This window comes from Carcharodon carcharias, assembly GCF_017639515.1.
Source record: "Carcharodon carcharias isolate sCarCar2 chromosome 27 unlocalized genomic scaffold, sCarCar2.pri SUPER_27_unloc_9, whole genome shotgun sequence".
In the NCBI taxonomy this organism is placed as follows: Eukaryota; Metazoa; Chordata; class Chondrichthyes; order Lamniformes; family Lamnidae; genus Carcharodon; species Carcharodon carcharias.
This window is the reverse complement of record NW_024470653.1, coordinates 31,760-53,596: the sequence shown is the minus strand read 5'-3', so window position 1 is coordinate 53,596 and position 21,837 is coordinate 31,760.

Here is a 21,837-nt window from a genome sequence, read left to right as displayed (position 1 = left end):
CCATTCCCACTCTGTCTGTCTGTCACTCTCTCCATCCCCGCTCTGTCTGTCTGTCTCTCTTTCCATCCCCACTCTGTCTGTCTGTCTCTCTCTCCATCCCCACTCTGTCTGTCTGTCTCTCTCTCCATCCCCACTCTGTCTGTCTGTCTCTCTCTCCATCCCCACTCTGTCTGTCTGTCTCTCTCTCCATCCCCACTCTGTCTGTCTGTCTCTCTCTCCATCCCCACTCTGTCTGTCTCTCTCTCCATCCACACTCTGTCTGTCTGTCTCTTTCTCCATCCACAGTCTGTCAGTCTGTCTCTTTCTCCATCCCCACTCTGTCTGTCTCTCTCTCTCTCCATCCCTACTGTCTGTCTCTTTCACCTTTCCCACTCTGTCTGTTTCTTTCTCCTTCCCCACTCTATCTGTTTCTCTCTCCCCACTCTGTCTCTCTCCATCCCCACTCTGTCTTTCTCTCTCTCCATCCCCACTCTGTCTGTCTCTCTCTCTCCATCCCCAATCTGTCTGTCTGTCAGTCTCGCTCCATCCCCACTCTGTCTGTCTGTCTCTCTCCATCCCCACACTGTCTGTCTGTCTCTCTCCATCCCCTCTCTGTCTGTCTGTCTCTCTCTCCGTCCCCACTCTGTCTGTCTGTCTCTCTCTCCGTCCCCACTCTGTCTGTCTGTCTGTCTCTCCATCCCCACTCTGTCTGTCTGTCTGTCTCTCTCCATCCCCACTCTGTCTGTCTGTCTGTCTCTCTCCATCCCCACTCTGTCTGTCTGTCTCTCTCCATCCCCACTCTGTCTGTCTGTCTCTCTCCATCCCCACTCTGTCTGTCTGTCTCTCTCCATCCCCACTCTGTCTGTCTGTCTCTCTCTCCATCTGCACTCTCTGTCTGTCTCTCTCTCCATCCCCACTCTCTCTGTCTGTCTCTCTCTCTATCCCCACTCTGTCTGTCTGTCTCTCTCCATCCCCACTCTGTCTGTCTGTCTCTCTCTCCATCCCCACTCTGTCTGTCTGTCTCTCTCTCCATCCCCACTCTGTCTGTCTGTCTCTCTCTCCATCCCCACTCTGTCTGTCTGTCTCTCTCCATCCCCACTCTGTCTGTCTCTCTCTCTCCATCCCCACTCTGTCTGTCTCTCTCTCTCCATCCCCACTCTGTCTGTCTCTCTCTCTCCATCCCCACTCTGTCTGTCTCTCTCTCTCCATCCCCACTCTGTCTGTCTGTCTCTCTCTCTCCATCCCCACTCTGTCTGTCTGTCTCTCTCTCTCCATTCCCACTCTATCTGTCTGTCTCTCTCTCTCCTTCCCCACTCTGTCTGTCTGTATCTGTCTCTCCATCCGCACTCTGTCTGTCTGTTTCTCTCTCCATCCGCACTCTGTCTGTCTGTCTCTCTTTACATCCCCACTCTTTCTGTCTGTCTCTCTCTCCATCCCCACTCTCTCTGGCTGTCTCTCTCTCCATCCCCACTCTGTCTGTCTGTCTCTCTCTCCATCCCCGCTCTGTCTGTCTGTCACTTTATCCATCCTTACTCTGTCTGTCTGTCACTTTCTCCATCCTTACTCTGTCTGTCTGTCTCTTTCTCCATCCCTACTCTGTCTGTCTCGTTCTCCATCCCCACTCTGTCTGTCTGCCTCTTTGTCCATCCCCATTCTGTCTGTCTGTCTCATTCTCCATTCCCACTCTGTCTGTCTGTCTCATTCTCCATTCCCACTCTGTCTGTCTGTCTTTTCTCCATCCACACTCTGTCTGTCTGTCTCTCGCCCCACTCTGTCTCTCTCTCCATCCCCACTCTGTCTGTCTCCGCATCCCCACTCTGTCTGTCTCTCCATCCCCACTCTGTCTGTCTCTCCATCCCCACTCTGTCTGTCTCTCCATCCCCACTCTGTCTGTCTCTCCATCCCCACTCTGTCTGTCTCTCCATCCCCACTCTGTCTGTCTCTCCATCCCCACTCTGTCTGTCTCTCCATCCCCACTCTGTCTGTCTCTCCATCCCCACTCTGTCTGTCTCTCCATCCCCACTCTGTCTGTCTCTCCATCCCCACTCTGTCTGTCTCTCCATTTTCACTCTGTCTGTCTCTCCATTTTCACTCTGTCTGTCTCTCCATCCCCACTCTTTCTGTCTCTCCATCCCCACTCTGTCTGTCTCTCCATCCCCACTCTGTCTGTCTCTCCATCCCCACTCTGTCTGTCTCTCCATCCCCACTCTGTCTGTCTCTCCATCCCCACTCTGTCTGTCTCTCCATCCCCACTCTGTCTGTCTCTCCATCCCCACTCTGTCTGTCTCTCCATCCCCACTCTGTCTGTCTCTCCATCCCCACTCTGTCTGTCTCTCCATCCCCACTCTTTCTGTCTCTCCATCCCCACTCTGGCTGTCTCTCCATCCCCACTCTGTCTGTCTCTCCATCCCCACTCTGTCTGTCTCTCCATTCCCACTCTGTCTGTCTCTCCATCCCCACTCTGTCTGTCTCTCCATCCCACTCTGTCTGTCTCTCCATCCCCACTCTGTCTGTCTCTCCATCCCCACTCTGTCTGTCTCTCCATCCCCACTCTGTCTGTCTCTCCATCCCCACTCTGTCTGTCTTTCCATCCCCACTCTGTCTGTCTCTCCATTCCCACTCTGTCTGTCTCACTCTCCATCCCCACTCTCAGTCTGTCTGTCTCTCGCTCCATCCCCACACTGTCTGTCTGTCTGTCTCACTCTCCATTCCCACTCTCTGACTGTCTTTTTCCTTCCCCACTCTGTATGTCTGTCTCTCTCTCCGTCCCCACTCTGTCTGTCTGTCTGTCTCTCCATCCCCACTCTGTCTGTCTGTCTGTCTCTCTCCATCCCCACTCTGTCTGTATGTCTGTCTCTCTCCATCCCCACTCTGTCTGTCTGTCTCTCTCCATCCCCACTCTGTCTGTCTGTCTCTCTTTTTCCCCACTCTGTCTGTCTGTCTCTCTCCATCCCCACTCTGTCTGTCTGTCTCTCTCCATCCCCACTCTGTCTGTCTTTCTCTCTCTCCATCTGCACTCTGTCTGTCTGTCTCTCTCTCCATCCCCACTCTCTCTGTCTGTCTCTCTCTCTATCCCCACTCTGTCTGTCTGTCTCTCTCCATCCCCACTCTGTCTGTCTGTCTCTCTCTCCATCCCCACTCTGTCTGTCTGTCTCTCTCCATCCCCACTCTGTCTGTCTGTCTCTCTCCATCCCCACTCTGTCTGTCTCTCTCTCTCCATCCCCACTCTGTCTGTCTCTCTCTCTCCATCCCCACTCTGTCTGTCTCTCTCTCTCCATCCCCACTCTGTCTGTCTGTCTCTCTCTCTCCATCCCCACTCTGTCTGTCTGTCTCTCTCTCTCTCCAACCCCACTCTGTCTGTCTGTCTCTCTCTCTCCAACCCCACTCTGTCTGTCTGTCTCTCTCTCTCCATTCCCACTCTATCTGTCTGTCTCTCTCTCTCCTTCCCCACTCTGTCTGTCTGTATCTGTCTCTCCATCCGCACTCTGTCTGTCTGTTTCTCTCTCCATCCGCACTCTGTCTGTCTGTCTCTCTTTACATCCCCACTCTGTCTGTCTGTCTCTCTCTCCATCCCCACTCTGTCTGGCTGTCTCTCTCTCCATCCCAAATCTGTCTGGCTGTCTCTCTCTCCATCCCCACTCTCTCTGGATGTCTCTCTCTCCATCCCCACTCTGTCTGTCTGTCTCTCTCTCCATTCCCATTCTGTCTGTCTGTCTCTCTCTCCATCCCCGCTCTGTCTGTCTGTCACTTTCTCCATCCTTACTCTGTCTGTCTGTCACTTTCTCCATCCTTACTCTGTCTGTCTGTCTCTTTCTCCATCCCTACTCTGTCTGTCTCGTTCTCCATCCCCACTCTGTCTGTCTGCCTCTTTGTCCATCCCCACTCTGTCTGTCTGTCTCATTCTCCATTCTCACTCTGTCTGTCTGTCTCATTCTCCATTCCCACTCTGTCTGTCTGTCTTTTCTCCATCCACACTCTGTCTGTCTGTCTCTCGCCCCACTCTGTCTCTCTCTCCATCCCCACTCTGTCTGTCTCTTTCACCTTTCCCACTCTCTGTCTGTCTCTTTCTCCTTCCCAACTCTATCTGTCTCTCTCTCCCCATTCTGTCTCTCGCCGTCCCCACTCTGTCTGTCTCATCTCCATCCCCACTCTGTCTCTCTTTCTCCTGCCCCACTCTGTCTGTCTGTCTCTATCCATCCCCACTCTGTCTGTCTCTCTCTCTCTCTGCATACCCACTTTGTCTGTCTCTCTCTCTCTCAGCATCCCCACTCTCTCTGTCTGTCTGTCTCTCCATCCCCACTCTGTCTGTCTGTCTCTCTCTCCATCCCCACTCTGTCTGTCTCTCTCTCCATCCCCACTCTGTCTGTCTCTCACTCCATCGCCACTCTGTCTGTCTCTCACTCCATCGCCACTCTGTCTGTCTCTCTCTCCATCCCCACTCTGTCTGTCTCTCTCTCCATCCCCACTCTGTCTGTCTCTCTCTCCATCCCCACTCTGTCTGCCTCTCTCTCTCTCCATCCTTACTGTCTGTCTCTTTCACCTTTCCCACTCTGTCTGTTTCTTTCTCCTTCCCCACTCTATCTGTTTCTCTCTCCCCACTCTGTCTCTCTCCATCCCCACTCTGTCTTTCTCTCTCTCCATCCCCACTCTGTCTGTCTCTCTCTCTCCATCCCCACTCTGTCTGTCTGTCAGTCTCGCTCCATCCCCACTCTGTCTGTCTGTCTCTCTCCATCCCCACTCTGTCTGTCTGTCTCTCTCCATCCCCACTCTGTCTGTCTGTCTCTCTCCATCCCCACTCTGTCTGTCTCTCTCTCTCCATCCCCACTCTGTCTGTCTCTCTCTCTCCATCCCCACTCTGTCTGTCTCTCTCTCTCTCCATCCCCACTCTGTCTGTCTGTCTGTCTCTCTCTCTCCATCCCCACTCTGTCTGTCTGTCTCTCTCTCTCCATTCCCACTCTATCTGTCTGTCTCTCTCTCTCCTTCCCCACTCTGTCTGTCTGTATCTGTCTCTCCATCCGCACTCTGTCTGTCTGTTTCTCTCTCCATCCGCACTCTGTCTGTCTGTCTCTCTTTACATACCCACTCTTTCTGTCTGTCTCTCTCTCCATCCCCACTCTCTCTGGCTGTCTCTCTCTCCATCCCCACTCTGTCTGTCTGTCTCTCTCTCCATCCCCGCTCTGTCTGTCTGTCACTTTATCCATCCTTACTCTGTCTGTCTGTCACTTTCTCCATCCTTACTCTGTCTGTCTGTCTCTTTCTCCATCCCTACTCTGTCTGTCTCGTTCTCCATCCCCACTCTGTCTGTCTGCCTCTTTGTCCATCCCCACTCTGTCTGTCTGTCTCATTCTCCATTCCCACTCTGTCTGTCTGTCTCATTCTCCATTCCCACTCTGTCTGTCTGTCTTTTCTCCATCCACACTCTGTCTGTCTGTCTCTCGCCCCACTCTGTCTCTCTCTCCATCCCCACTCTGTCTGTCTCCCCATCCCCACTCTGTCTGTCTCTCCATCCCCACTCTGTCTGTCTCTCCATCCCCACTCTGTCTGTCTCTCCATCCCCACTCTGTCTGTCTCTCCATCCCCACTCTGTCTGTCTCTCCATCCCCACTCTGTCTGTCTCTCCATCCCCACTCTGTCTGTCTCTCCATCCCCACTCTGTCTGTCTCTCCATCCCCACTCTGTCTGTCTCTCCATCCCCACTCTGTCTGTCTCTCCATCCCCACTCTGTCTGTCTCTCCATCCCCACTCTGTCTGTCTCTCCATCCCCACTCTGTCTGTCTCTCCATCCCCACTCTGTCTGTCTCTCCATCCCCACTCTGTCTGTCTCTCCATCCCCACTCTGTCTGTCTCTCCATCCCCACTCTGTCTGTCTCTCCATCCCCACTCTGTCTGTCTCTCCATCCCCACTCTGTCTGTCTCTCCATCCCCACTCTGTCTGTCTCTCCATCCCCACTCTGTCTGTCTCTCCATCCCCACTCTGTCTGTCTCTCCATCCCCACTCTGTCTGTCTCTCCATCCCCACTCTGTCTGTCTCTCCATCCCCACTCTGTCTGTCTCTCCATCCCCACTCTGTCTGTCTCTCCATCCCCACTCTGTCTGTCTCTCCATCCCCACTCTGTCTGTCTCTCCATCCCCACTCTGTCTGTCTCTCCATCCCCACTCTGTCTGTCTCTCCATCCCCACTCAGTCTGTCTCTCCATCCCCACTCTGTCTGTCTCTCCATCCCCACTCAGTCTGTCTCTCCATCCCCACTCTGTATGTCTCTCCATCCTCACTCTGTATGTCTCTCCATCCCCACTCTGTCTGTCTCTCCATCCCCACTCTGTCTGTCTTTCCATCCCCACTCTGTCTGTCTCTCCATCCCCACTCTGTATGTCTCACTCTCCATCCCCACTCTCAGTCTGTCTGTCTCTCGCTCCATCCCCACTCTGTCTGTCTGTCTGTCTCACTCTCCATTCCCACTCTCTGACTGTCTTTTTCCTTCCCCACTCTGTATGTCTGTCTCTCTCTCCATCCCCACTCTGTGTCTCTTTCTCCTTCCCCACTCTTCTGACTGTCTGTCTCTCTCCATCCCCACTCTGTCTGTCTCTCTCTCTCTCTCCATCCCCACTCTGTCTGTCTCTCTCTCTCTCCATCCCCACTCTGTCTGTCTGTCTCTCTCTCCATTCCCACTCTGTCTGTCTGTCACTCTCTCCATCCCCGCTCTGTCTGTCTGTCTCTCTTTCCATCCCCACTCTGTCTGTCTGTCTCTCTCTCCATCCCCACTCTGTCTGTCTGTCTCTCTCTCCATCCCCACTCTGTCTGTCTGTCTCTCTCTCCATCCCCACTCTGTCTGTCTGTCTCTCTCTCCATCCCCACTCTGTCTGTCTGTCTCTCTCTCCATCCCCACTCTGTCTGTCTCTCTCTCCATCCCCACTCTGTCTGTCTGTCTCTTTCTCCATCCACAGTCTGTCAGTCTGTCTCTTTCTCCATCCCCACTCTGTCTGTCTCTCTCTCTCTCCATCCCTACTGTCTGTCTCTTTCACCTTTCCCACTCTGTCTGTTTCTTTCTCCTTCCCCACTCTATCTGTTTCTCTCTCCCCACTCTGTCTCTCTCCATCCCCACTCTGTCTTTCTCTCTCTCCATCCCCACTCTGTCTGTCTCTCTCTCTCCATCCCCAATCTGTCTGTCTGTCAGTCTCGCTCCATCCCCACTCTGTCTGTCTGTCTCTCTCCATCCCCACACTGTCTGTCTGTCTCTCTCCATCCCCTCTCTGTCTGTCTGTCTCTCTCTCCGTCCCCACTCTGTCTGTCTGTCTCTCTCTCCGTCCCCACTCTGTCTGTCTGTCTGTCTCTCCATCCCCACTCTGTCTGTCTGTCTGTCTCTCTCCATCCCCACTCTGTCTGTCTGTCTGTCTCTCTCCATCCCCACTCTGTCTGTCTGTCTCTCTCCATCCCCACTCTGTCTGTCTGTCTCTCTCCATCCCCACTCTGTCTGTCTGTCTCTCTCCATCCCCACTCTGTCTGTCTGTCTCTCTCTCCATCTGCACTCTCTGTCTGTCTCTCTCTCCATCCCCACTCTCTCTGTCTGTCTCTCTCTCTATCCCCACTCTGTCTGTCTGTCTCTCTCCATCCCCACTCTGTCTGTCTGTCTCTCTCTCCATCCCCACTCTGTCTGTCTGTCTCTCTCTCCATCCCCACTCTGTCTGTCTGTCTCTCTCTCCATCCCCACTCTGTCTGTCTGTCTCTCTCCATCCCCACTCTGTCTGTCTGTCTCTCTCCATCCCCACTCTGTCTGTCTCTCTCTCTCCATCCCCACTCTGTCTGTCTCTCTCTCTCCATCCCCACTCTGTCTGTCTCTCTCTCTCCATCCCCACTCTGTCTGTCTGTCTCTCTCTCTCCATCCCCACTCTGTCTGTCTGTCTCTCTCTCTCAATTCCCACTCTATCTGTCTGTCTCTCTCTCTCCTTCCCCACTCTGTCTGTCTGTATCTGTCTCTCCATCCGCACTCTGTCTGTCTGTTTCTCTCTCCATCCGCACTCTGTCTGTCTGTCTCTCTTTACATCCCCACTCTTTCTGTCTGTCTCTCTCTCCATCCCCACTCTCTCTGGCTGTCTCTCTCTCCATCCCCACTCTGTCTGTCTGTCTCTCTCTCCATCCCCGCTCTGTCTGTCTGTCACTTTATCCATCCTTACTCTGTCTGTCTGTCACTTTCTCCATCCTTACTCTGTCTGTCTGTCTCTTTCTCCATCCCTACTCTGTCTGTCTCGTTCTCCATCCCCACTCTGTCTGTCTGCCTCTTTGTCCATCCCCACTCTGTCTGTCTGTCTCATTCTCCATTCCCACTCTGTCTGTCTGTCTCATTCTCCATTCCCACTCTGTCTGTCTGTCTTTTCTCCATCCACACTCTGTCTGTCTGTCTCTCGCCCCACTCTGTCTCTCTCTCCATCCCCACTCTGTCTGTCTCCCCATCCCCACTCTGTCTGTCTCTCCATCCCCACTCTGTCTGTCTCTCCATCCCCACTCTGTCTGTCTCTCCATCCCCACTCTGTCTGTCTCTCCATCCCCACTCTGTCTGTCTCTCCATCCCCACTCTGTCTGTCTCTCCATCCCCACTCTGTCTGTCTCTCCATCCCCACTCTGTCTGTCTCTCCATCCCCACTCTGTCTGTCTCTCCATCCCCACTCTGTCTGTCTCTCCATCCCCACTCTGTCTGTCTCTCCATCCCCACTCTGTCTGTCTCTCCATCCCCACTCTGTCTGTCTCTCCATCCCCACTCTGTCTGTCTCTCCATCCCCACTCTGTCTGTCTCTCCATCCCCACTCTGTCTGTCTCTCCATCCCCACTCTGTCTGTCTCTCCATCCCCACTCTGTCTGTCTCTCCATCCCCACTCTGTCTGTCTCTCCATTTTCACTCTGTCTGTCTCTCCATCCCCACTCTGTCTGTCTCTCCATCCCCACTCTGTCTGTCTCTCCATCCCCACTCTGTCTGTCTCTCCATCCCCACTCTGTCTGTCTCTCCATCCCCACTCTGTCTGTCTCTCCATCCCCACTCTGTCTGTCTCTCCATCCCCACTCTGTCTGTCTCTCCATCCCCACTCTGTCTGTCTCTCCATCCCCACTCTGTCTGTCTCTCCATCCCCACTCTGTCTGTCTCTCCATCCCCACTCTGTCTGTCTCTCCATCCCCACTCTTTCTGTCTCTCCATCCCCACTCTGTCTGTCTCTCCATCCCCACTCTGTCTGTCTCTCCATCCCCACTCTGTCTGTCTCTCCATTCCCACTCTGTCTGTCTCTCCATCCCCACTCTGTCTGTCTCTCCATCCCACTCTGTCTGTCTCTCCATCCCCACTCTGTCTGTCTCTCCATCCCCACTCTGTCTGTCTCTCCATCCCCACTCTGTCTGTCTCTCCATCCCCACTCTGTCTGTCTCTCCATCCCCACTCTGTCTGTCTTTCCATCCCCACTCTGTCTGTCTCTCCATTCCCACTCTGTCTGTCTCACTCTCCATCCCCACTCTCAGTCTGTCTGTCTCTCGCTCCATCCCCACACTGTCTGTCTGTCTGTCTCACTCTCCATTCCCACTCTCTGACTGTCTTTTTCCTTCCCCACTCTGTATGTCTGTCTCTCTCTCCGTCCCCACTCTGTCTGTCTGTCTGTCTCTCCATCCCCACTCTGTCTGTCTGTCTGTCTCTCTCCATCCCCACTCTGTCTGTCTGTCTGTCTCTCTCCATCCCCACTCTGTCTGTCTGTCTCTCTCCATCCCCACTCTGTCTGTCTGTCTCTCTTTTTCCCCACTCTGTCTGTCTGTCTCTCTCCATCCCCACTCTGTCTGTCTGTCTCTCTCCATCCCCACTCTGTCTGTCTTTCTCTCTCTCCATCTGCACTCTGTCTGTCTGTCTCTCTCTCCATCCCCACTCTCTCTGTCTGTCTCTCTCTCTATCCCCACTCTGTCTGTCTGTCTCTCTCCATCCCCACTCTGTCTGTCTGTCTCTCTCTCCATCCCCACTCTGTCTGTCTGTCTCTCTCCATCCCCACTCTGTCTGTCTGTCTCTCTCCATCCCCACTCTGTCTGTCTCTCTCTCTCCATCCCCACTCTGTCTGTCTCTCTCTCTCCATCCCCACTCTGTCTGTCTCTCTCTCTCCATCCCCACTCTGTCTGTCTGTCTCTCTCTCTCCATCCCCACTCTGTCTGTCTGTCTCTCTCTCTCCAACCCCACTCTGTCTGTCTGTCTCTCTCTCTCCAACCCCACTCTGTCTGTCTGTCTCTCTCTCTCCATTCCCACTCTATCTGTCTGTCTCTCTCTCTCCTTCCCCACTCTGTCTGTCTGTATCTGTCTCTCCATCCGCACTCTGTCTGTCTGTTTCTCTCTCCATCCGCACTCTGTCTGTCTGTCTCTCTTTACATCCCCACTCTGTCTGTCTGTCTCTCTCTCCATCCCCACTCTGTCTGGCTGTCTCTCTCTCCATCCCAAATCTGTCTGGCTGTCTCTCTCTCCATCCCCACTCTCTCTGGATGTCTCTCTCTCCATCCCCACTCTGTCTGTCTGTCTCTCTCTCCATTCCCATTCTGTCTGTCTGTCTCTCTCTCCATCCCCGCTCTGTCTGTCTGTCACTTTCTCCATCCTTACTCTGTCTGTCTGTCACTTTCTCCATCCTTACTCTGTCTGTCTGTCTCTTTCTCCATCCCTACTCTGTCTGTCTCGTTCTCCATCCCCACTCTGTCTGTCTGCCTCTTTGTCCATCCCCACTCTGTCTGTCTGTCTCATTCTCCATTCTCACTCTGTCTGTCTGTCTCATTCTCCATTCCCACTCTGTCTGTCTGTCTTTTCTCCATCCACACTCTGTCTGTCTGTCTCTCGCCCCACTCTGTCTCTCTCTCCATCCCCACTCTGTCTGTCTCTTTCACCTTTCCCACTCTCTGTCTGTCTCTTTCTCCTTCCCAACTCTATCTGTCTCTCTCTCCCCATTCTGTCTCTCGCCGTCCCCACTCTGTCTGTCTCATCTCCATCCCCACTCTGTCTCTCTTTCTCCTGCCCCACTCTGTCTGTCTGTCTCTATCCATCCCCACTCTGTCTGTCTCTCTCTCTCTCTGCATACCCACTTTGTCTGTCTCTCTCTCTCTCAGCATCCCCACTCTCTCTGTCTGTCTGTCTCTCCATCCCCACTCTGTCTGTCTGTCTCTCTCTCCATCCCCACTCTGTCTGTCTCTCTCTCCATCCCCACTCTGTCTGTCTCTCACTCCATCGCCACTCTGTCTGTCTCTCACTCCATCGCCACTCTGTCTGTCTCTCTCTCCATCCCCACTCTGTCTGTCTCTCTCTCCATCCCCACTCTGTCTGTCTCTCTCTCCATCCCCACTCTGTCTGCCTCTCTCTCTCTCCATCCTTACTGTCTGTCTCTTTCACCTTTCCCACTCTGTCTGTTTCTTTCTCCTTCCCCACTCTATCTGTTTCTCTCTCCCCACTCTGTCTCTCTCCATCCCCACTCTGTCTTTCTCTCTCTCCATCCCCACTCTGTCTGTCTCTCTCTCTCCATCCCCACTCTGTCTGTCTGTCAGTCTCGCTCCATCCCCACTCTGTCTGTCTGTCTCTCTCCATCCCCACTCTGTCTGTCTGTCTCTCTCCATCCCCACTCTGTCTGTCTGTCTCTCTCCATCCCCACTCTGTCTGTCTCTCTCTCTCCATCCCCACTCTGTCTGTCTCTCTCTCTCCATCCCCACTCTGTCTGTCTCTCTCTCTCTCCATCCCCACTCTGTCTGTCTGTCTGTCTCTCTCTCTCCATCCCCACTCTGTCTGTCTGTCTCTCTCTCTCCATTCCCACTCTATCTGTCTGTCTCTCTCTCTCCTTCCCCACTCTGTCTGTCTGTATCTGTCTCTCCATCCGCACTCTGTCTGTCTGTTTCTCTCTCCATCCGCACTCTGTCTGTCTGTCTCTCTTTACATACCCACTCTTTCTGTCTGTCTCTCTCTCCATCCCCACTCTCTCTGGCTGTCTCTCTCTCCATCCCCACTCTGTCTGTCTGTCTCTCTCTCCATCCCCGCTCTGTCTGTCTGTCACTTTATCCATCCTTACTCTGTCTGTCTGTCACTTTCTCCATCCTTACTCTGTCTGTCTGTCTCTTTCTCCATCCCTACTCTGTCTGTCTCGTTCTCCATCCCCACTCTGTCTGTCTGCCTCTTTGTCCATCCCCACTCTGTCTGTCTGTCTCATTCTCCATTCCCACTCTGTCTGTCTGTCTCATTCTCCATTCCCACTCTGTCTGTCTGTCTTTTCTCCATCCACACTCTGTCTGTCTGTCTCTCGCCCCACTCTGTCTCTCTCTCCATCCCCACTCTGTCTGTCTCCCCATCCCCACTCTGTCTGTCTCTCCATCCCCACTCTGTCTGTCTCTCCATCCCCACTCTGTCTGTCTCTCCATCCCCACTCTGTCTGTCTCTCCATCCCCACTCTGTCTGTCTCTCCATCCCCACTCTGTCTGTCTCTCCATCCCCACTCTGTCTGTCTCTCCATCCCCACTCTGTCTGTCTCTCCATCCCCACTCTGTCTGTCTCTCCATCCCCACTCTGTCTGTCTCTCCATCCCCACTCTGTCTGTCTCTCCATCCCCACTCTGTCTGTCTCTCCATCCCCACTCTGTCTGTCTCTCCATCCCCACTCTGTCTGTCTCTCCATCCCCACTCTGTCTGTCTCTCCATCCCCACTCTGTCTGTCTCTCCATCCCCACTCTGTCTGTCTCTCCATCCCCACTCTGTCTGTCTCTCCATCCCCACTCTGTCTGTCTCTCCATCCCCACTCTGTCTGTCTCTCCATCCCCACTCTGTCTGTCTCTCCATCCCCACTCTGTCTGTCTCTCCATCCCCACTCTGTCTGTCTCTCCATCCCCACTCTGTCTGTCTCTCCATCCCCACTCTGTCTGTCTCTCCATCCCCACTCTGTCTGTCTCTCCATCCCCACTCTGTCTGTCTCTCCATCCCCACTCTGTCTGTCTCTCCATCCCCACTCTGTCTGTCTCTCCATCCCCACTCAGTCTGTCTCTCCATCCCCACTCTGTCTGTCTCTCCATCCCCACTCAGTCTGTCTCTCCATCCCCACTCTGTATGTCTCTCCATCCTCACTCTGTATGTCTCTCCATCCCCACTCTGTCTGTCTCTCCATCCCCACTCTGTCTGTCTTTCCATCCCCACTCTGTCTGTCTCTCCATCCCCACTCTGTATGTCTCACTCTCCATCCCCACTCTCAGTCTGTCTGTCTCTCGCTCCATCCCCACTCTGTCTGTCTGTCTGTCTCACTCTCCATTCCCACTCTCTGACTGTCTTTTTCCTTCCCCACTCTGTATGTCTGTCTCTCTCTCCATCCCCACTCTGTGTCTCTTTCTCCTTCCCCACTCTTCTGACTGTCTGTCTCTCTCCATCCCCACTCTGTCTGTCTCTCTCTCTCTCTCCATCCCCACTCTGTCTGTCTCTCTCTCTCTCCATCCCCACTCTGTCTGTCTGTCTCTCTCTCCATTCCCACTCTGTCTGTCTGTCACTCTCTCCATCCCCGCTCTGTCTGTCTGTCTCTCTTTCCATCCCCACTCTGTCTGTCTGTCTCTCTCTCCATCCCCACTCTGTCTGTCTGTCTCTCTCTCCATCCCCACTCTGTCTGTCTGTCTCTCTCTCCATCCCCACTCTGTCTGTCTGTCTCTCTCTCCATCCACACTCTGTCTGTCTGTCTCTCTCTCCATCCCCACTCTGTCTGTCTCTCTCTCCATCCCCACTCTGTCTGTCTGTCTCTTTCTCCATCCACAGTCTGTCAGTCTGTCTCTTTCTCCATCCCCACTCTGTCTGTCTCTCTCTCTCTCCATCCCTACTGTCTGTCTCTTTCACCTTTCCCACTCTGTCTGTTTCTTTCTCCTTCCCCACTCTATCTGTTTCTCTCTCCCCACTCTGTCTCTCTCCATCCCCACTCTGTCTTTCTCTCTCTCCATCCCCACTCTGTCTGTCTCTCTCTCTCCATCCCCAATCTGTCTGTCTGTCAGTCTCGCTCCATCCCCACTCTGTCTGTCTGTCTCTCTCCATCCCCACACTGTCTGTCTGTCTCTCTCCATCCCCTCTCTGTCTGTCTGTCTCTCTCTCCGTCCCCACTCTGTCTGTCTGTCTCTCTCTCCGTCCCCACTCTGTCTGTCTGTCTGTCTCTCCATCCCCACTCTGTCTGTCTGTCTGTCTCTCTCCATCCCCACTCTGTCTGTCTGTCTGTCTCTCTCCATCCCCACTCTGTCTGTCTGTCTCTCTCCATCCCCACTCTGTCTGTCTGTCTCTCTCCATCCCCACTCTGTCTGTCTGTCTCTCTCCATCCCCACTCTGTCTGTCTGTCTCTCTCTCCATCTGCACTCTCTGTCTGTCTCTCTCTCCATCCCCACTCTCTCTGTCTGTCTCTCTCTCTATCCCCACTCTGTCTGTCTGTCTCTCTCCATCCCCACTCTGTCTGTCTGTCTCTCTCTCCATCCCCACTCTGTCTGTCTGTCTCTCTCTCCATCCCCACTCTGTCTGTCTGTCTCTCTCTCCATCCCCACTCTGTCTGTCTGTCTCTCTCCATCCCCACTCTGTCTGTCTGTCTCTCTCCATCCCCACTCTGTCTGTCTCTCTCTCTCCATCCCCACTCTGTCTGTCTCTCTCTCTCCATCCCCACTCTGTCTGTCTCTCTCTCTCCATCCCCACTCTGTCTGTCTGTCTCTCTCTCTCCATCCCCACTCTGTCTGTCTGTCTCTCTCTCTCAATTCCCACTCTATCTGTCTGTCTCTCTCTCTCCTTCCCCACTCTGTCTGTCTGTATCTGTCTCTCCATCCGCACTCTGTCTGTCTGTTTCTCTCTCCATCCGCACTCTGTCTGTCTGTCTCTCTTTACATCCCCACTCTTTCTGTCTGTCTCTCTCTCCATCCCCACTCTCTCTGGCTGTCTCTCTCTCCATCCCCACTCTGTCTGTCTGTCTCTCTCTCCATCCCCGCTCTGTCTGTCTGTCACTTTATCCATCCTTACTCTGTCTGTCTGTCACTTTCTCCATCCTTACTCTGTCTGTCTGTCTCTTTCTCCATCCCTACTCTGTCTGTCTCGTTCTCCATCCCCACTCTGTCTGTCTGCCTCTTTGTCCATCCCCACTCTGTCTGTCTGTCTCATTCTCCATTCCCACTCTGTCTGTCTGTCTCATTCTCCATTCCCACTCTGTCTGTCTGTCTTTTCTCCATCCACACTCTGTCTGTCTGTCTCTCGCCCCACTCTGTCTCTCTCTCCATCCCCACTCTGTCTGTCTCCCCATCCCCACTCTGTCTGTCTCTCCATCCCCACTCTGTCTGTCTCTCCATCCCCACTCTGTCTGTCTCTCCATCCCCACTCTGTCTGTCTCTCCATCCCCACTCTGTCTGTCTCTCCATCCCCACTCTGTCTGTCTCTCCATCCCCACTCTGTCTGTCTCTCCATCCCCACTCTGTCTGTCTCTCCATCCCCACTCTGTCTGTCTCTCCATCCCCACTCTGTCTGTCTCTCCATCCCCACTCTGTCTGTCTCTCCATCCCCACTCTGTCTGTCTCTCCATCCCCACTCTGTCTGTCTCTCCATCCCCACTCTGTCTGTCTCTCCATCCCCACTCTGTCTGTCTCTCCATCCCCACTCTGTCTGTCTCTCCATCCCCACTCTGTCTGTCTCTCCATCCCCACTCTGTCTGTCTCTCCATCCCCACTCTGTCTGTCTCTCCATTTTCACTCTGTCTGTCTCTCCATCCCCACTCTGTCTGTCTCTCCATCCCCACTCTGTCTGTCTCTCCATCCCCACTCTGTCTGTCTCTCCATCCCCACTCTGTCTGTCTCTCCATCCCCACTCTGTCTGTCTCTCCATCCCCACTCTGTCTGTCTCTCCATCCCCACTCTGTCTGTCTCTCCATCCCCACTCTGTCTGTCTCTCCATCCCCACTCTGTCTGTCTCTCCATCCCCACTCTGTCTGTCTCTCCATCCCCACTCTGTCTGTCTCTCCATCCCCACTCTTTCTGTCTCTCCATCCCCACTCTGTCTGTCTCTCCATCCCCACTCTGTCTGTCTCTCCATCCCCACTCTGTCTGTCTCTCCATTCCCACTCTGTCTGTCTCTCCATCCCCACTCTGTCTGTCTCTCCATCCCACTCTGTCTGTCTCTCCATCCCCACTCTGTCTGTCTCTCCATCCCCACTCTGTCTGTCTCTCCATCCCCACTCTGTCTGTCTCTCCATCCCCACTCTGTCTGTCTCTCCATCCCCACTCTGTCTGTCTTTCCATCCCCACTCTGTCTGTCTCTCCATTCCCACTCTGTCTGTCTCACTCTCCATCCCCACTCTCAGTCTGTCTGTCTCTCGCTCCATCCCCACACTGTCTGTCTGTCTGTCTCACTCTCCATTCCCACTCTCTGACTGTCTTTTTCCTTCCCCACTCTGTATGTCTGTCTCTCTCTCCGTCCCCACTCTGTCTGTCTGTCTGTCTCTCCATCCCCACTCTGTCTGTCTGTCTGTCTCTCTCCATCCCCACTCTGTCTGTCTGTCTGTCTCTCTCCATCCCCACTCTGTCTGTCTGTCTCTCTCCATCCCCACTCTGTCTGTCTGTCTCTCTTTTTCCCCACTCTGTCTGTCTGTCTCTCTCCATCCCCACTCTGTCTGTCTGTCTCTCTCCATCCCCACTCTGTCTGTCTTTCTCTCTCTCCATCTGCACTCTGTCTGTCTGTCTCTCTCTCCATCCCCACTCTCTCTGTCTGTCTCTCTCTCTATCCCCACTCTGTCTGTCTGTCTCTCTCCATCCCCACTCTGTCTGTCTGTCTCTCTCTCCATCCCCACTCTGTCTGTCTGTCTCTCTCCATCCCCACTCTGTCTGTCTGTCTCTCTCCATCCCCACTCTGTCTGTCTCTCTCTCTCCATCCCCACTCTGTCTGTCTCTCTCTCTCTCCATCCCCACTCTGTCTGTCTCTCTCTCTCCATCCCCACTCTGTCTGTCTGTCTCTCTCTCTCCATCCCCACTCTGTCTGTCTGTCTCTCTCTCTCCAACCCCACTCTGTCTGTCTGTCTCTCTCTCTCCAACCCCACTCTGTCTGTCTGTCTCTCTCTCTCCATTCCCACTCTATCTGTCTGTCTCTCTCTCTCCTTCCCCACTCTGTCTGTCTGTCTCTGTCTCTCCATCCGCACTCTGTCTGTCTGTCTCTCTCTCCATCCGCACTCTGTCTGTCTGTCTCTCTTTACATCCCCACTCTGTCTGTCTGTCTCTCTCTCCATCCCCACTCTGTCTGGCTGTCTCTCTCTCCATCCCAAATCTGTCTGGCTGTCTCTCTCTCCATCCCCACTCTCTCTGGATGTCTCTCTCTCCATCCCCACTCTGTCTGTCTGTCTCTCTCTCCATTCCCATTCTGTCTGTCTGTCTCTCTTTACATCCCCACTCTGTCTGTCTGTCACTTTCTCCATCCTTACTCTGTCTGTCTGTCACTTTCTCCATCCTTACTCTGTCTGTCTGTCTCTTTCTCCATCCCTACTCTGTCTGTCTCGTTCTCCATCCCCACTCTGTCTGTCTGCCTCTTTGTCCATCCCCACTCTGTCTGTCTGTCTCATTCTCCATTCTCACTCTGTCTGTCTGTCTCATTCTCCATTCCCACTCTGTCTGTCTGTCTTTTCTCCATCCACACTCTGTCTGTCTGTCTCTCGCCCCACTCTGTCTCTCTCTCCATCCCCACTCTGTCTGTCTCTTTCACCTTTCCCACTCTCTGTCTGTCTCTTTCTCCTTCCCAACTCTATCTGTCTCTCTCTCCCCATTCTGTCTCTCGCCGTCCCCACTCTGTCTGTCTCATCTCCATCCCCACTCTGTCTCTCTTTCTCCTGCCCCACTCTGTCTGTCTGTCTCTATCCATCCCCACTCTGTCTGTCTCTCTCTCTCTCTGCATACCCACTTTGTCTGTCTCTCTCTCTCTCAGCATCCCCACTCTCTCTGTCTGTCTGTCTCTCCATCCCCACTCTGTCTGTCTGTCTCTCTCTCCATCCCCACTCTGTCTGTCTCTCTCTCCATCCCCACTCTGTCTGTCTCTCACTCCATCGCCACTCTGTCTGTCTCTCACTCCATCGCCACTCTGTCTGTCTCTCTCTCCATCCCCACTCTGTCTGTCTCTCTCTCCATCCCCACTCTGTCTGTCTCTCTCTCCATCCCCACTCTGTCTGCCTCTCTCTCTCTCCATCCTTACTGTCTGTCTCTTTCACCTTTCCCACTCTGTCTGTTTCTTTCTCCTTCCCCACTCTATCTGTTTCTCTCTCCCCACTCTGTCTCTCTCCATCCCCACTCTGTCTTTCTCTCTCTCCATCCCCACTCTGTCTGTCTCTCTCTCTCCATCCCCACTCTGTCTGTCTGTCAGTCTCGCTCCATCCCCACTCTGTCTGTCTGTCTCTCTCCATCCCCACTCTGTCTGTCTGTCTCTCTCCATCCCCACTCTGTCTGTCTGTCTCTCTCCATCCCCACTCTGTCTGTCTCTCTCTCTCCATCCCCACTCTGTCTGTCTCTCTCTCTCCATCCCCACTCTGTCTGTCTCTCTCTCTCTCCATCCCCACTCTGTCTGTCTGTCTGTCTCTCTCTCTCCATCCCCACTCTGTCTGTCTGTCTCTCTCTCTCCATTCCCACTCTATCTGTCTGTCTCTCTCTCTCCTTCCCCACTCTGTCTGTCTGTATCTGTCTATCCATCCGCACTCTGTCTGTCTGTTTCTCTCTCCATCCGCACTCTGTCTGTCTGTCTCTCTTTACATACCCACTCTTTCTGTCTGTCTCTCTCTCCATCCCCACTCTCTCTGGCTGTCTCTCTCTCCATCCCCACTCTGTCTGTCTGTCTCTCTCTCCATCCCCGCTCTGTCTGTCTGTCACTTTATCCATCCTTACTCTGTCTGTCTGTCACTTTCTCCATCCTTACTCTGTCTGTCTGTCTCTTTCTCCATCCCTACTCTGTCTGTCTCGTTCTCCATCCCCACTCTGTCTGTCTGCCTCTTTGTCCATCCCCACTCTGTCTGTCTGTCTCATTCTCCAGTCCCACTCTGTCTGTCTGTCTCATTCTCCATTCCCACTCTGTCTGTCTGTCTTTTCTCCATCCACACTCTGTCTGTCTGTCTCTCGCCCCACTCTGTCTCTCTCTCCATCCCCACTCTGTCTGTCTCCCCATCCCCACTCTGTCTGTCTCTCCATCCCCACTCTGTCTGTCTCTCCATCCCCACTCTGTCTGTCTCTCCATCCCCACTCTGTCTGTCTCTCCATCCCCACTCTGTCTGTCTCTCCATCCCCACTCTGTCTGTCTCTCCATCCCCACTCTGTCTGTCTCTCCATCCCCACTCTGTCTGTCTCTCCATCCCCACTCTGTCTGTCTCTCCATCCCCACTCTGTCTGTCTCTCCATCCCCACTCTGTCTGTCTCTCCATCCCCACTCTGTCTGTCTCTCCATCCCCACTCTGTCTGTCTCTCCATCCCCACTCTGTCTGTCTCTCCATCCCCACTCTGTCTGTCTCTCCATCCCCACTCTGTCTGTCTCTCCATCCCCACTCTGTCTGTCTCTCCATCCCCACTCTGTCTGTCTCTCCATCCCCACTCTGTCTGTCTCTCCATCCCCACTCTGTCTGTCTCTCCATCCCCACTCTGTCTGTCTCTCCATCCCCACTCTGTCTGTCTCTCCATCCCCACTCTGTCTGTCTCTCCATCCCCACTCTGTCTGTCTCTCCATCCCCACTCTGTCTGTCTCTCCATCCCCACTCTGTCTGTCTCTCCATCCCCACTCAGTCTGTCTCTCCATCCCCACTCTGTCTGTCTCTCTCTCTCCATCCCCACTCTGTCTGTCTGTCAGTCTCGCTCCATCCCCACTCTGTCTGTCTGTCTCTCTCCATCCCCACTCTGTCTGTCTGTCTCTCTCCATCCCCACACTGTCTGTCTGTCTCTCTCCATCCCCTCTCTGTCTGTCTGTCTCTCTCTCCGTCCCCACTCTGTCTGTCTGTCTCTCTCTCCGTCCCCACTCTGTCTGTCTGTCTGTCTCTCCATCCCCACTCTGTCTGTCTGTCTGTCTCTCTCCATCCCCACTCTGTCTGTCTGTCTGTCTCTCTCCATCCCCACTCTGTCTGTCTGTCTCTCTCCATCCCCACTCTGTCTGTCTGTCTCTCTCCATCCCCACTCTGTCTGTCTGTCTCTCTCCATTCCCACTCTGTCTGTCTGTCTCTCTCCATCCCCACTCTGTCTGTCTTTCTCTCTCTCCATCTGCACTCTGTCTGTCTGTCTCTCTCTCCATCCCCACTCTCTCTGTCTGTCTCTCTCTCTATCCCCACTCTGTCTGTCTGTCTCTCTCCATCCCCACTCTGTCTGTCTGTCTCTCTCTCCATCCCCACTCTGTCTGTCTGTCACTCTCTCCATCCCCACTCTGTCTGTCTGTCTCTCTCCATCCCCACTCTGTCTGTCTGTCTCTCTCCATCCCCATTCTGTCTGTCTCTCTCTCTCCATCCCCACTCTGTCTGTCTCTCTCTCTCCATCCCCACTCTGTCTGTCTCTCTCTCTCCATCCCCACTCTGTCTGTCTGTCTCTCTCTCTCCATCCCCACTCTGTCTGTCTGTCTCTCTCTCTCCAACCCCACTCTGTCTGTCTGTCTCTCTCTCTCCAACCCCACTCTGTCTGTCTGTCTCTCTCTCTCCTTCCCCACTCTGTCTGTCTGTATCTGTCTCTCCATCCGCACTCTGTCTGTCTGTTTCTCTCTCCATCCGCACTCTGTCTGTCTGTCTCTCTTTACATCCCCACTCTGTCTGTCTGTCTCTCTCTCCATCCCCACTCTGTCTGGCTGTCTCTCTCTCCATCCCCACTCTGTCTGTCTGTCTCTCTCTCCATCCCCACTCTGTCTGTCTGTCACTCTCTCCATCCCCACTCTGTCTGTCTGTCTCTCTCCATCCCCACTCTGTCTGTCTGTCTCTCTCCATCCCCACTCTGTCTGTCTCTCTCTCTCCATCCCCACTCTGTCTGTCTCTCTCTCTCCATCCCCACTCTGTCTGTCTCTCTCTCTCCATCCCCACTCTGTCTGTCTGTCTCTCTCTCTCCATCACCACTCTGTCTGTCTGTCTCTCTCTCTCCAACCCCACTCTGTCTGTCTGTCTCTCTCTCTCCATTCCCACTCTATCTGTCTGTCTCTCTCTCTCCATCCCCACTCTGTCTGGCTGTCTCTCTCTCCATCCCAACTCTGTCTGGCTGTCTCTCTCTCCATCCCCACTCTATCTGGATGTCTCTCTCTCCATCCCCACTCTGTCTGTCTGTCTCTCTCTCCATTCCCATTCTGTCTGTCTGTCTCTCTCTCCATCCCCGCTCTGTCTGTCTGTCACTTTCTCCATCCTTACTCTGTCTGTCTGTCACTTTCTCCATCCTTACTCTGTCTGTCTGTCTCTTTCTCCATCCCTACTCTGTCTGTCTCATTCTCCATCCCCACTCTGTCTGTCTGCCTCTTTGTCCATCCCCACTCTGTCTGTCTCATTCTCCATTCCCACTCTGTCTGTCTGTCTCATTCTCCATTCCCACTCTGTCTGTCTGTCTCTTTCTCCATCCCGACTCTGTCTGTCTGTCTTTTCTCCATCCACACTCTGTCTGTCTGTCTCTCGCCCCACTCTGTCTCTCTCTCCATCCCCACTCTGTCTGTCTCTTTCACCTTTCCCACTCTCTGTCTGTCTCTTTCTCCTTCCCAACTCTATCTGTCTCTCTCTCCCCATTCTGTCTCTCGCCGTCCCCACTCTGTCTGTCTCATCTCCATCCCCACTCTGTCTCTCTTTCTCCTGCCCCACTCTGTCTGTCTGTCTCTATCCATCCCCACTCTGTCTGTCTCTCTCTCTCTCTGCATACCCACTTTGTCTGTCTCTCT